The following is a 10595-nucleotide window of genomic DNA, read 5'->3' as shown; positions in this document are numbered from 1 at the left end:
TCTGATGTGATCAGTCAACGAAAAGGACATCAGGCAGTTGCTGACCAGGACTGGCCTGCTCTTTCCCCTGGGCTGAGGGGCTGGGAGGGGCTGGGGGCGCCGAGCTGTGGGTCAGCATCCTTACGGCCTACCTCCTCCACTCCTCCACATCCCTATTCATTGTCCTCTATGCCTTCTCTTGATTTGGCTGGGACAAGCGGAAGAATCTCTCATCGCATAATCACTGTTTCCAAGAGGAAAATAATGAACAGCCAAAGAGAATAGAATACAGAAAAGATGACCTATGTTCTTCCGACAAGCATCTGTGAGTGAGGGACAGCATGGAAGAGCCGTTAAACGATACAATCTCTCTCAGTGAGCGTTCAGCACAGCTCCACCCTTGGCAGAAGCGAACTTGGAAGGTTTCCGTGAGCCTTAAAATTCCGTCATTCTATTTCCACGGACCCAAATTCCACAAACTCCTCTGGCCCGAAGCTTCCATATCCTTCATTTCACCAGTCTTAGACCTAGGACATTCCGAGGAGAGCTCTCATGAAAGAGACTCTGATTAATGGCCTTAATCAGAGTGGAGCCCGCGTGGAAGGCAGGCTTCCTTACCTCTGTAGATGCTTGACGTCAGGGGGAGAACCAAGCCTTAAAGAATGTTTCTTTGCTTCTGAGGAACTTGTTAAATGAGAATTCTCCAATCTGTGGTTGAGATGTCTTGAGGGAAGGCTGAACCACTGTGTAGATGCACATGCTGGTGTCTGAGTGGCAGGAACACTTTGAAGTCTGAATGGGCAGATGTGGCTCTCAGGGACTGAGGTGTGAGTGGCTAGTATCCCAGTGTTTAAACCTCCTCAGATAGGCCTTTTTCTCTTTTCTGTTTTCTTTTGTTGGTCATGGGACTTGAACTCAGGGTGTAGGCACTGTCCCTGAGCTTTTTTGCTCAAGGCAGCACTCTACCACTTTGAGCCACAGCTCCACTTCCGATTTTCTGGTGGTTAGTTGGAGATAAGAGTCTCATGGGCTTTCCTGGCCAGGCTGGGGGCTAGCTTTCAACTTTGATCCTCAGATCTCAGCCTCCCGTGCAGTCAGGATTGCAGATGTGAGCCACCGGTGCCCGGCTCAGACCTGCCTTTCAAAACACTAACGACTTAGAATTCATCCAGATGGTTCCATGCATCCTGGTTTTTGCTTTCAGAAAAGACCTTATGTTTATCTATGCTCTCCTCACTGTGATGTAACAAAAGGGTTGGAGCCAGACCCAGATTTGAGTCTTTCATCTGATTAGCAGTGAAGCCTTTGTCAAATTGCTTATCTTCTCAGAGCCTCTGTTTTCTCATCTGTAGAAAGGAAATCATATCAGTGAGGGAATAAATGAATGTGTATTCATGATCGTATACAAAAATACATGGTAGCTGCTGTCTGAGGGATTATTCTTGCTTTTCTCCTTCGGTGAGCCTAGGACAATATAGATGTTCCTCAATTCATGATGGGTTTCCTCCTGATAACTCATCGTAGGTTGAAAATACAATGGCTGGGTTAGTACCTAATACCTTAACCTTCCAAAATCAGAGCTTAGCCTTGTTTTCCCACAGGCATACAACACTTTCATTAGCGTACTATTGGGCATCATCACTTAGTACAAACCCTATTTTGTTGTAAAGTGTTCATTTATCTCACGTAACTTAATACTGTCCTGAAAACAAAAAACAATAGTTATATACCTGCAGAGTGTTTCTACTAAATGCATATTACTTTCAGACCATTGTGAAGTTGAAAAATCTTGCAGTTGAGCCATTGCAAGTTGGGGACCATGCTACAGTAAGACAGGAAGTTTATGAGCCAAATGATTGTATAATATAACCAGCTCTATTCCCATATTCACCAAGGCTCATGAGTTGATCTTCCAAGTACTCCTTGGTTGGATTTTTATTTTTGTGCCGATACTGGGTCTTGGATTTGGAGACTCTGCTTAGCCTTTTCACTCAAGATTGGTGCTCTACCACTTGAGCCACACCTCCACTTCAGGATTTTTGCTGGTTAATTGGAGATAAGATTCTCTCTGATGCATCTTCCTGGGCTGGCTTAGAACTGATATTCTCACATGACAGCCTCCTGAGTAGCTAGGATTACAAGTGTGAACCATCAGCACTTGGTTTGGTTGGAATTTATTACCTACAGGTGTGAAACATCAGCACTTGGCTTTGGTTGGAATTTGTTTCATAATTACCCAGAAGGATCTGAGAGGAGAAGATTTAGTTATATTTTCATTAAAGCAGAAGCATTACCCAGTCTAGGAAAACCTGGACATCTGTTTGGGTGAGTTGTCAGCAATTTGCTTTTGATTGCTTCTCTGCTAAGCATCCATCTTGGCCTTTTGGTCTATGACCTCTGCTGTTAATGCTCCTGGAGGGTCTCTTTCTTCTACTGGTGTCTGATTTAGACACCAAGACCCGACCAGCCCCCTTCATAGATATCCCTAGTCCCTTTCTCTCAAGGGTTTCCTCTGTGTTCTAGACTGACCTGTTGAATATCTGTTGGTACAGTATAGTCTGACAAAAGAAAAGTGGCCCATATATCGCTTGTTACTTGAGCCCTGTGTGCTCTTTGATAGAGGATGGTCACAGACTCACACCACTCAAAGGCAAGATGGCAAGCCTGCAGAGAAGGAAGTCTCTGAATGGTTGTTGCTTTTGCTTTCTCTGAAATATTAATCTGTAAATGGTTTCCTAGTGATATTCTGTGGACTGGTAAATAAAAGAGAGGAAGGTCTCTCTTTTATTCTCTGATTCTCTGCGGATTCAGACCTGATTTTCTGCTCAGTTAGAGAAGGGGTTCTTTTCTAAGAGTCAACTCAAGAGCCCTTAAAATCAAGGTATCTAAAATCAAGCTCTTTTGACATCGTGCCTTGCTTTTCCAAGGCTGGGTAGTGTTTCTGGATAGTGTTTCAAACCCAAATTCTGGGTTTGAATTTCTAGAAATAAACAAACCAAATAAAGACATTGTGATAAGGGAAAAACAAAACAATAACAACAAAAGCCCCATTATTTATTTATTTTTAAAAATTTTAAGGGTCCAAACTAAAAGTTTCCAATATATGCACAGAATGCTAGAGAACAATAATAATGATAGACTCCGAATATGAAGGAGCCCTAATTAGAAGTGATCATTTTCCCCTCAAAGATCTTGTCTCTTGGTATGGACATTTTCTAATTGTTTTTGTCTCATGCATGACAGGAGGAGGAAAATCATTTGTGTTTCAGTGCGTGCACAGACAGCTTTGGTTGCTCCCCAAGTTTTCATTGCAAGACCTCAAAATCATAGCAGAGGGAAACATCTGGAAATAATAGAAATTTCACTGAAAGAAATGGCTGAGGGAAAAGTGACTTATAGAGACATCAATTACCTTAATGACCAATCAACTTGCTGCTCTGGGATGGGAGTTAACCCATCTCCAATTAACCAGTTGTGCTGCCTTGAGAGGGCTTGAGAGGGCTTTCAAATGATGAAAGAGCACTGGATGAAAAGAATCTGGTTTTTATAAATTCAGGACTACCAACATTGCTATCCTAAAGTTTGACCTAAGTCTATTAATCTTCTATATTGTGATATTGTATTTATTTATTTCTTTGGTCCAGGTACTTCAAAAAGAAAATGGTCTATTTGTATTTTAAATTCCTGAATTATATTTTAGTCATGACTCGGATGTTCTGTGGTTGTCTTAAATTGCTGTTTTTAATGGAATGTTGCAAAAAAAAAAGTGAGCAGATTGAGAAACTTGAGTCAAACTGAGGCAAACATCAGCAAATTTCATCCACATGAGAACGGAACATGTAGTTTTCACCAGATATTTCAAGTCTTGTTTTTCTTTGTTGTTAAATTTCATTGCATTGGTCATTCATTCATTCACTTATTGAGTGACCAATACATACTCTCTAGTAAGAACCCCAGTTTACACGTAGTAATAAATCCAATGTTCTCATTTTTAACCTTGGAAAGTTTGAAGTTCAGCTGTTAGTATTTTTTTCTTTTTTCTAAAACACAATTCAATTTGACGGATAATGACTGAGAGCCTAGTGTGACTTAGTGTGAGATGCTAATCATTCAGGCTCCAAACTGAAATGTGGCTTATTGAGGAATGCTGTAACATACCACAAAGGTGTTATGAATTCAAGAATGAAGTTCTCAGAATGCTGGAAAGGAAACACTGTTAAACCACATGATGCTATCAGCTCTCTTCCTTGGGTTTCCCCGTGCTTGACTCATATACTGCACTTGGAATCGCCTTTCCTCTGCAGGTGGTCTGTCTGGAAGGGCTTAGCCGGTGAATGGGTTAAGTTGGGATGGGTGCCTCAGCACAGAGCAGATTGTTCTAGCATCTGGGGCATTTGTTTTATGTAATTTAGAAAATGATAGAACTATGTTTATCCCATAATCCTGATTATATAAAAAATAATAACCAGATCCTTCAAGGTAAACAGGAGAGAGAAAGTTTTCTGGGAGTGGAGTGAGGGAGGAATAGCTGGTAGGGAGTTGGTCTTTTATAATTACTAAACATTAACATCACTTTCTTTTCTTTTTAAATTGTTACTATAAAAATGATGCACAGAGGGGGTTACATAAGACAGAGAATGAGCCCATTTCTTTTTGGACAGTGTCTTTCCTTCCCTCACTCTCTCCCAGTTTTTCTTGCCAGTCCCCAGCCACAAGTTGTAGAGTTCATTTTCATCAATATCAGTTTTCAGTTTCAAAATCCATAGTAATATTCGTGCAGGCTCGCCTCCACTTACAAGTGATGAGGACAGACTAACATTGCGTATTGATGCTTAAGCGTTTATGAGCATCCAATCTCTGTGAAATAAAAAATACTGATTTCTGTACATGCATTTGTTATTAATTCTTTGTTCCTCTGCTGGCACGGAGGATTGAATTTCGGGGGGGGGCAGCTCATTTAAGCACTCTACCACTTTGGGTTACATCCGTTCTCTGCCATCACACTTGAAGCAGGTTCCTGGTCTGAGAGCTGAGAGGCCACGTCCTGTTCCTTCTCTAACTCCCTTCTTTCATGGCACAGCATGCTCTTTGGAAATCCTCGAAGGACTTAGATCCTTTTTATCTGGAGAAAACCCCAGAAGTATAGTGCAATGTGTTCTAGTCTAAGATGAGACAACTGTTCTGAAGAAAGTGTTCTCAGCCGGGGCCCTCGTGGCTCACGCTTGTCATCCTAGCTACTCAGGAGAATCATGGTTCAAAGCCAGCCGGGGCAGGGAAGTCGTGAGACTCTTATCTCCAATAAACCATAGAAAACCGGAAGTGGAGCTGTGGCTCAAGTGGTAGAGCAGTTGCCTCGAGTTGAAGAGCTGAGGGACAGCGCCCAGGCCCAGAGTTCAAGCCCCATGGCCGACCCCCCCCCAACAAAAAAAGTGTTCTCCCTTCTTCCCTTCTCTTCTCCTTCCTCCTCTTCTCCTTCTTTTCCTCTTTCCATTTCCTTCTTTGAGACAGATCTTTCTGTGAAACCCAGGGTGGCCTAGAACTTGTGATTCTCTTGTCTCTGATTCTGGGTGTGGTGGGATTATAAGTATACACAGATATGCCTGGCTCCATTAACATAATTTGTGTGTGTGTGTCTGTGTGCGTGTGTGTATGTGTCTGTGTGCATGTGTGCATGTGTGTGTGCGTGTGTGCTTGCACACGCGTGGTCTGGTACTGGGTTTTGAACTCAGGGCTTTGTGCTCTCTCCTGGCTTTTTCACTCAAGGCTGGCACTCTACCACTTAAGCTACATCTCCACTTTTGGCTATTTGTTGGTTAATTGAAAATAAAGGAAGGTCTCACACACTTTTCTGCTTGGGCTGGCTTCAAATCATAATCATCAGATCTCAGCCTCCCAGGTGACTAGGATTACAGGTATGAGCCACCAGTGCCCAGCCTGTAGTATTTCTTAATAAGCATGATTATATAAATTTTGGTTCATGGCAGTTAGATGACTTAAAGGGATTTAAGATGAAAACTAAAATCTAAGAGGTAAAAATGACAATAGGTACTGTGTAAACAAAGAAAACAATTTCTAGAGCCATAGAAACAAGGGCATATTATATATTATAAATGAATGTGTTTATAATTACAATCTTGTATCGTCATAAAAAGGGTAAACTACATTGACTATCTTTTGCATATCTTTTTTTGACACCCACATTTCTTTTGAGGATTTTATACAAAATGGTGACAATGATGCTTTGGTGTTGAAAAGTAGTAAGTTTTGCTTATATGGGAGAGTCACATATAAGTGAGAATTTACAATAAATCTTTTCTTCAGGGGAGATGTAAGAACGGAAAATGTGATTCATATAGCAGGCATATTCTTTTTTTCTTTTGTTGCCTTAGTAAACTGAGTATAAAAATGCTACTGCCAAAGGGTGTTCTGGGATGTCTGAAGAAGTTGAGGAAAATGGAAAATTCTGTATAACTAGAGAAATCAAGATGACAACCACCATATAACATGCATTCGCGCATGCTTGCAGACATTCTGCCCTGGATGAGAAAATGAGAACAAGAACTCCCTTTGAACGAACAGAGATGTGGTCGGGTGCTGCTCATTAATGCATGTGCAACTGTGGCTCGTTCACCGGCTGCAGCTTTGTGAACATAAGGGACCACACACATGTTGTGTTCCCTTTCTTAGTTTCTTTTTTCTTTCTTTTCTCTGTTTGGCAAAGACATAAAGGAAGGATAGGACCTGTACAGCATCTTCCTTAAGCTATTTCTGGTTTTATCTGAAATCTGCTGTGAAAGGAGAAAGCAAAGAGAACTTGGCTAACATGTTCAGGGTCCTGGGTTTGCTCCACAGAACTTCAAAAAAGAAAAAAAAATGAGGAGAGAGGGAAGGAGGAAGGAGAGGAGGGAAGAAGGAAGGAGAGGAGGGAAGAAGGAAGGAGAGGAGGGAAAAAGGGAGGAAGGTTGCTCACACAGGAATATTGCAGTAGGTCTCAGCAGAGGAGCAAGACAAGTTTTCACAATTGCATGTGCCATATTCCTTGTGCTCTTGTTGATTGAATGTCCATATTCCCTCAAGCAACCTCATGCTTTGAAAAATTAGTCATGGCATTAGAGTCAGTAAATAACCAGAAAAGGTGATTTATTTCAATGTGGGAAATTTGTATTCTCTCATATATTACTAGGTTAAAAAACACACACACACAAAACAATCCCAAACAAACTAAAAAGTCTTATTTCCTTCATGCTTTGTTTATATTATGGAGACATCAGTCATGTTGTTGTGGAACATTCTTATTATCACCTTTGTCAGGCCGTTGGACCTTGGCTATAAAAATCTACTTCAAATTTGGAATTTGCTTTCAATTCCAGAGGAATTTAGGAAAGAAAGTGCATTTTTCATACATTGAATAGAATGCTAATAAACCAAAATAATTAGTAGTGAAAACCTTCAGTTGTTCAAGTTTGATTGGTATTTTTCACAAACTTACAACCCTAAAGTATATGTCTTTCTAATTGGGAGCAGGAGGGAAGGAGCTGTACTTAGCTTGTTTAGTTTATCCCAAGAATCCTGCCCTAAAATATTTTTATTTAAAAAAAAAGAAGAAAAAAGGTCCATTTGCACATAGTGTGCTTATGTCTCTATGGACTGTTTTCTTTGAAATCAACAAGTGTTTGTGTGCCTTTCTGGAGCCTTAATCTCTCAATGTAAGTTCACAAGTCTCAGGGTGACCCAAATTCTCCTTGAATTAATAGGTTAAAATGTAGGAGTATAGATAAAATGGTAGTTAAAAAATTAAAGTTTTTAGCTGGATGCTGGTGGCTGATGCCTGTAATCCTAGTTACTCAGGAGGCTGAGATATGAGGATCACAGTTCAAAGCCAGCTCGGGCATGAAAGTCTGTGAGACTTTTATCTCCAAGAAACCACCAGAAAACCGGAAGTGGTGCTATGGCTCAAGTGGTAGAGCACTAGCCTTGAGCTGAAGAGCTATGGGACAGCACCCAGGCCCAGAGTTCAAGCCCCATGACCAACAAAAAAAAAGAAAAAGTTTTTAAGAACTACAGTTCAATGGAAAAAGCATTTCATCCTGGCTAACTTACTCATAATCTTTAGAGACACCTTTACCAAGTGAATTTGGTGTAGCTTTGTTCTGTTGATTTCTGTCAGCAGAACTCCCTGCATGTTAAAATAAAAATTAAAAGCAGAATTGGAACCAAACCTTTAGACGGAGACAAAAAATTCCAATACTTCTCATTGTATGCTGGGTTATTTTTCAGTTTAAGAAGATAACATGTAAAGAAATGCAAGTGGTCACTCCAGGTCTCTTAGTTGTACTTTCTGGCCCTTTAATATGTAGCCCATAGAAAACATTTTATTAAAGGAGACTTAAAAATATAATTTTCTTACCAAGTTGTTAGATTGCTTTATTGTCAGTAATAAAATATCTTTTCTACATCTAAACATGAACTTCTAAATGACATGAAAAGTTATATAGAATGGCTGAATTTCAAAAAATATGCTTTGGAACTGTATATGGATCACAAGCCTATAATCCTAGCACTTGGGAGGAAAAGAAAAGCCAGGAAAGCTGCAAGTTTGAGGCCAGCCAATTCTACATAGATAGTTCAAGGCCATGCTCGGGGTATACTATGAAACCCTGTCTGTTATCACAGAGGTGGTGTATAGAGGATTATAATTACATGAGTCAGGTAATGAGTACATTTTTTTTTGGACAGTGTCTTCTGTTTCCAGTCAGACTTTTTTTTTTTTAAAAACAGACTTACTTTAATCTCTTTAAAAATTTTTTTTAAGCTAAGAGCTTCCATAGGGCCTTCCCAAGCCTAGCAGTAAAAAGTAGGAACTATGATAAAAATAATTTCTTACCAGTGAGTGCTATAGATTAACATTCAGAATAGTATGTCATAGAACATATTTGCCAGATGACTCTTCAAAATTATGTAGGTAATATGGGGCAAAATAATTTGTTTAAAAATAATTTGCTATTATGCTTGTCCCACCCATATTTTAGCTTAAAATTAGTGTTCCCTTCCCTTTCTCTCCAAGTCTATTTAGTAGCTTTTCACTTGTTTTTTTTTTCCCTTTGAAAGCAAGAAGAAAGTTTCAGATGTATTTGCTTAGACTTGAGTTTCTCTTTTTCTTTTCTTCTTAGAAAAAAAATCCCCTCAATGAAAAACAAAATAAACAAACAAAAATCCGCAAAGCACATCCGTGCACGCCCCTCCCCCTATTCCTTCTGCCTCTCCAAGAAGTGGAACCAACAGCAGTTTTCCAAATGGAAACAATGAGAAACCTTATAGGGATGGTGAATTTGTAATTCAGTGTGAATGTGCTTCCCATCCTCTTGTGTGATTTGATAATCTCAGAAGGGTTGGTATCTTCCTCTAAGTGGTGTTTGTAATGTGGAAAAGTGTATGCATTTTTATAATAAGATTGTTGGATTGCTATTCAGGCAGAACTGCTCATTTGATGAGACTTAGAAGCATATTGAGAATCCAAGTTGATTTTTCTTCATAAGGGAGGGGACTGTATCTTCCAACTGGCTCTGCCTTGGCTCCCAGAGCAGGCTAAGACTGAATGGGAAAACATGAGAGCCTTGACTGGAGGGGTGCTTACATGAGCAACATCAAGCTCTTCTGTGATACATTGTGTCCTTCACAACTCTTCTTGTAGATTTCCCAGGAGATCTGCCAAAGGGCCTGTGAAAGGGAGCATGCATTCAAATGTCTGTAACTCATCAGAGATCCCCATGAACCTGTGTGAACTTCCTCAGTTCAGATTTTACCCCTTAGTCAGATCTGGAAGGGCAAGGACTGACCTTGGACACAATGGACCAGGAGGACACAACCATCTGCCCACGAACCTGGAACTTTTTTCCCCCTGAGATTCCTAAGGTATCTATATGGTGGAGCCATTTTGACTTCTGAAACTGGCCCTGAGTTTTAGATTGGGGTCATAATATTCTGTGGATAATAAACCTTCTGGACAGGTTGCTGAAGGTCATTTTGAATGAACTCTATTGAAGATCTGATTCAACCAGTTCACCATTTATAGTTTATTCTCCAAAAGTTGTGAGGCCAGTATATATATGGTTGCCAGTGTCCCTATCATTAAGACATTTGTAGGCTGGGGGCAGTGCTCAAGTGGGAGAGTGCTTGCCTAGCGTGTCTGGTTCAGTCCCAAGTGCCATAAAAAAAACAAACAACAAACTCCCCCCAAACCCAAAAAACATTAATAGTGATCCATTGAGGACAACAGTGTAGTAGGTATCAAAGCCATCCAATTCCATTGCAAGCCTCACTTCCGAGAGTTTGTTCTATATCTTTGTCTTCATCATTTGTAGGTCCAGGCAATTCTGGCCAGGAAACGCCCAGGTGCTGTGCATTTGGCCCAACTTCAGTCTTGCTGCCTCCAATTATGCGCTGGGCCCAGCGTGGGCACAGGCCCTGGCCTTCAGAACCACTGAGGTCCTATGTAAAGGATTCCTTCTGCCCTTATTGTGTTGGCTGAGGCTCTGAAGATCACCCCCATGCTCAGAGCAGGCAGTCTCCATTCTCTGCTGTGGTGGGCATCATGAGCACTGCAGTCCCTCTGAGTA

The sequence above is a fragment of the Dipodomys ordii genome, unplaced genomic scaffold (genome assembly GCF_000151885.1).
Source record: "Dipodomys ordii isolate 6190 unplaced genomic scaffold, Dord_2.0 Scaffold41, whole genome shotgun sequence".
Taxonomy (NCBI): Eukaryota; Metazoa; Chordata; class Mammalia; order Rodentia; family Heteromyidae; genus Dipodomys; species Dipodomys ordii.
This window is presented reverse-complemented; position numbering follows the sequence as displayed.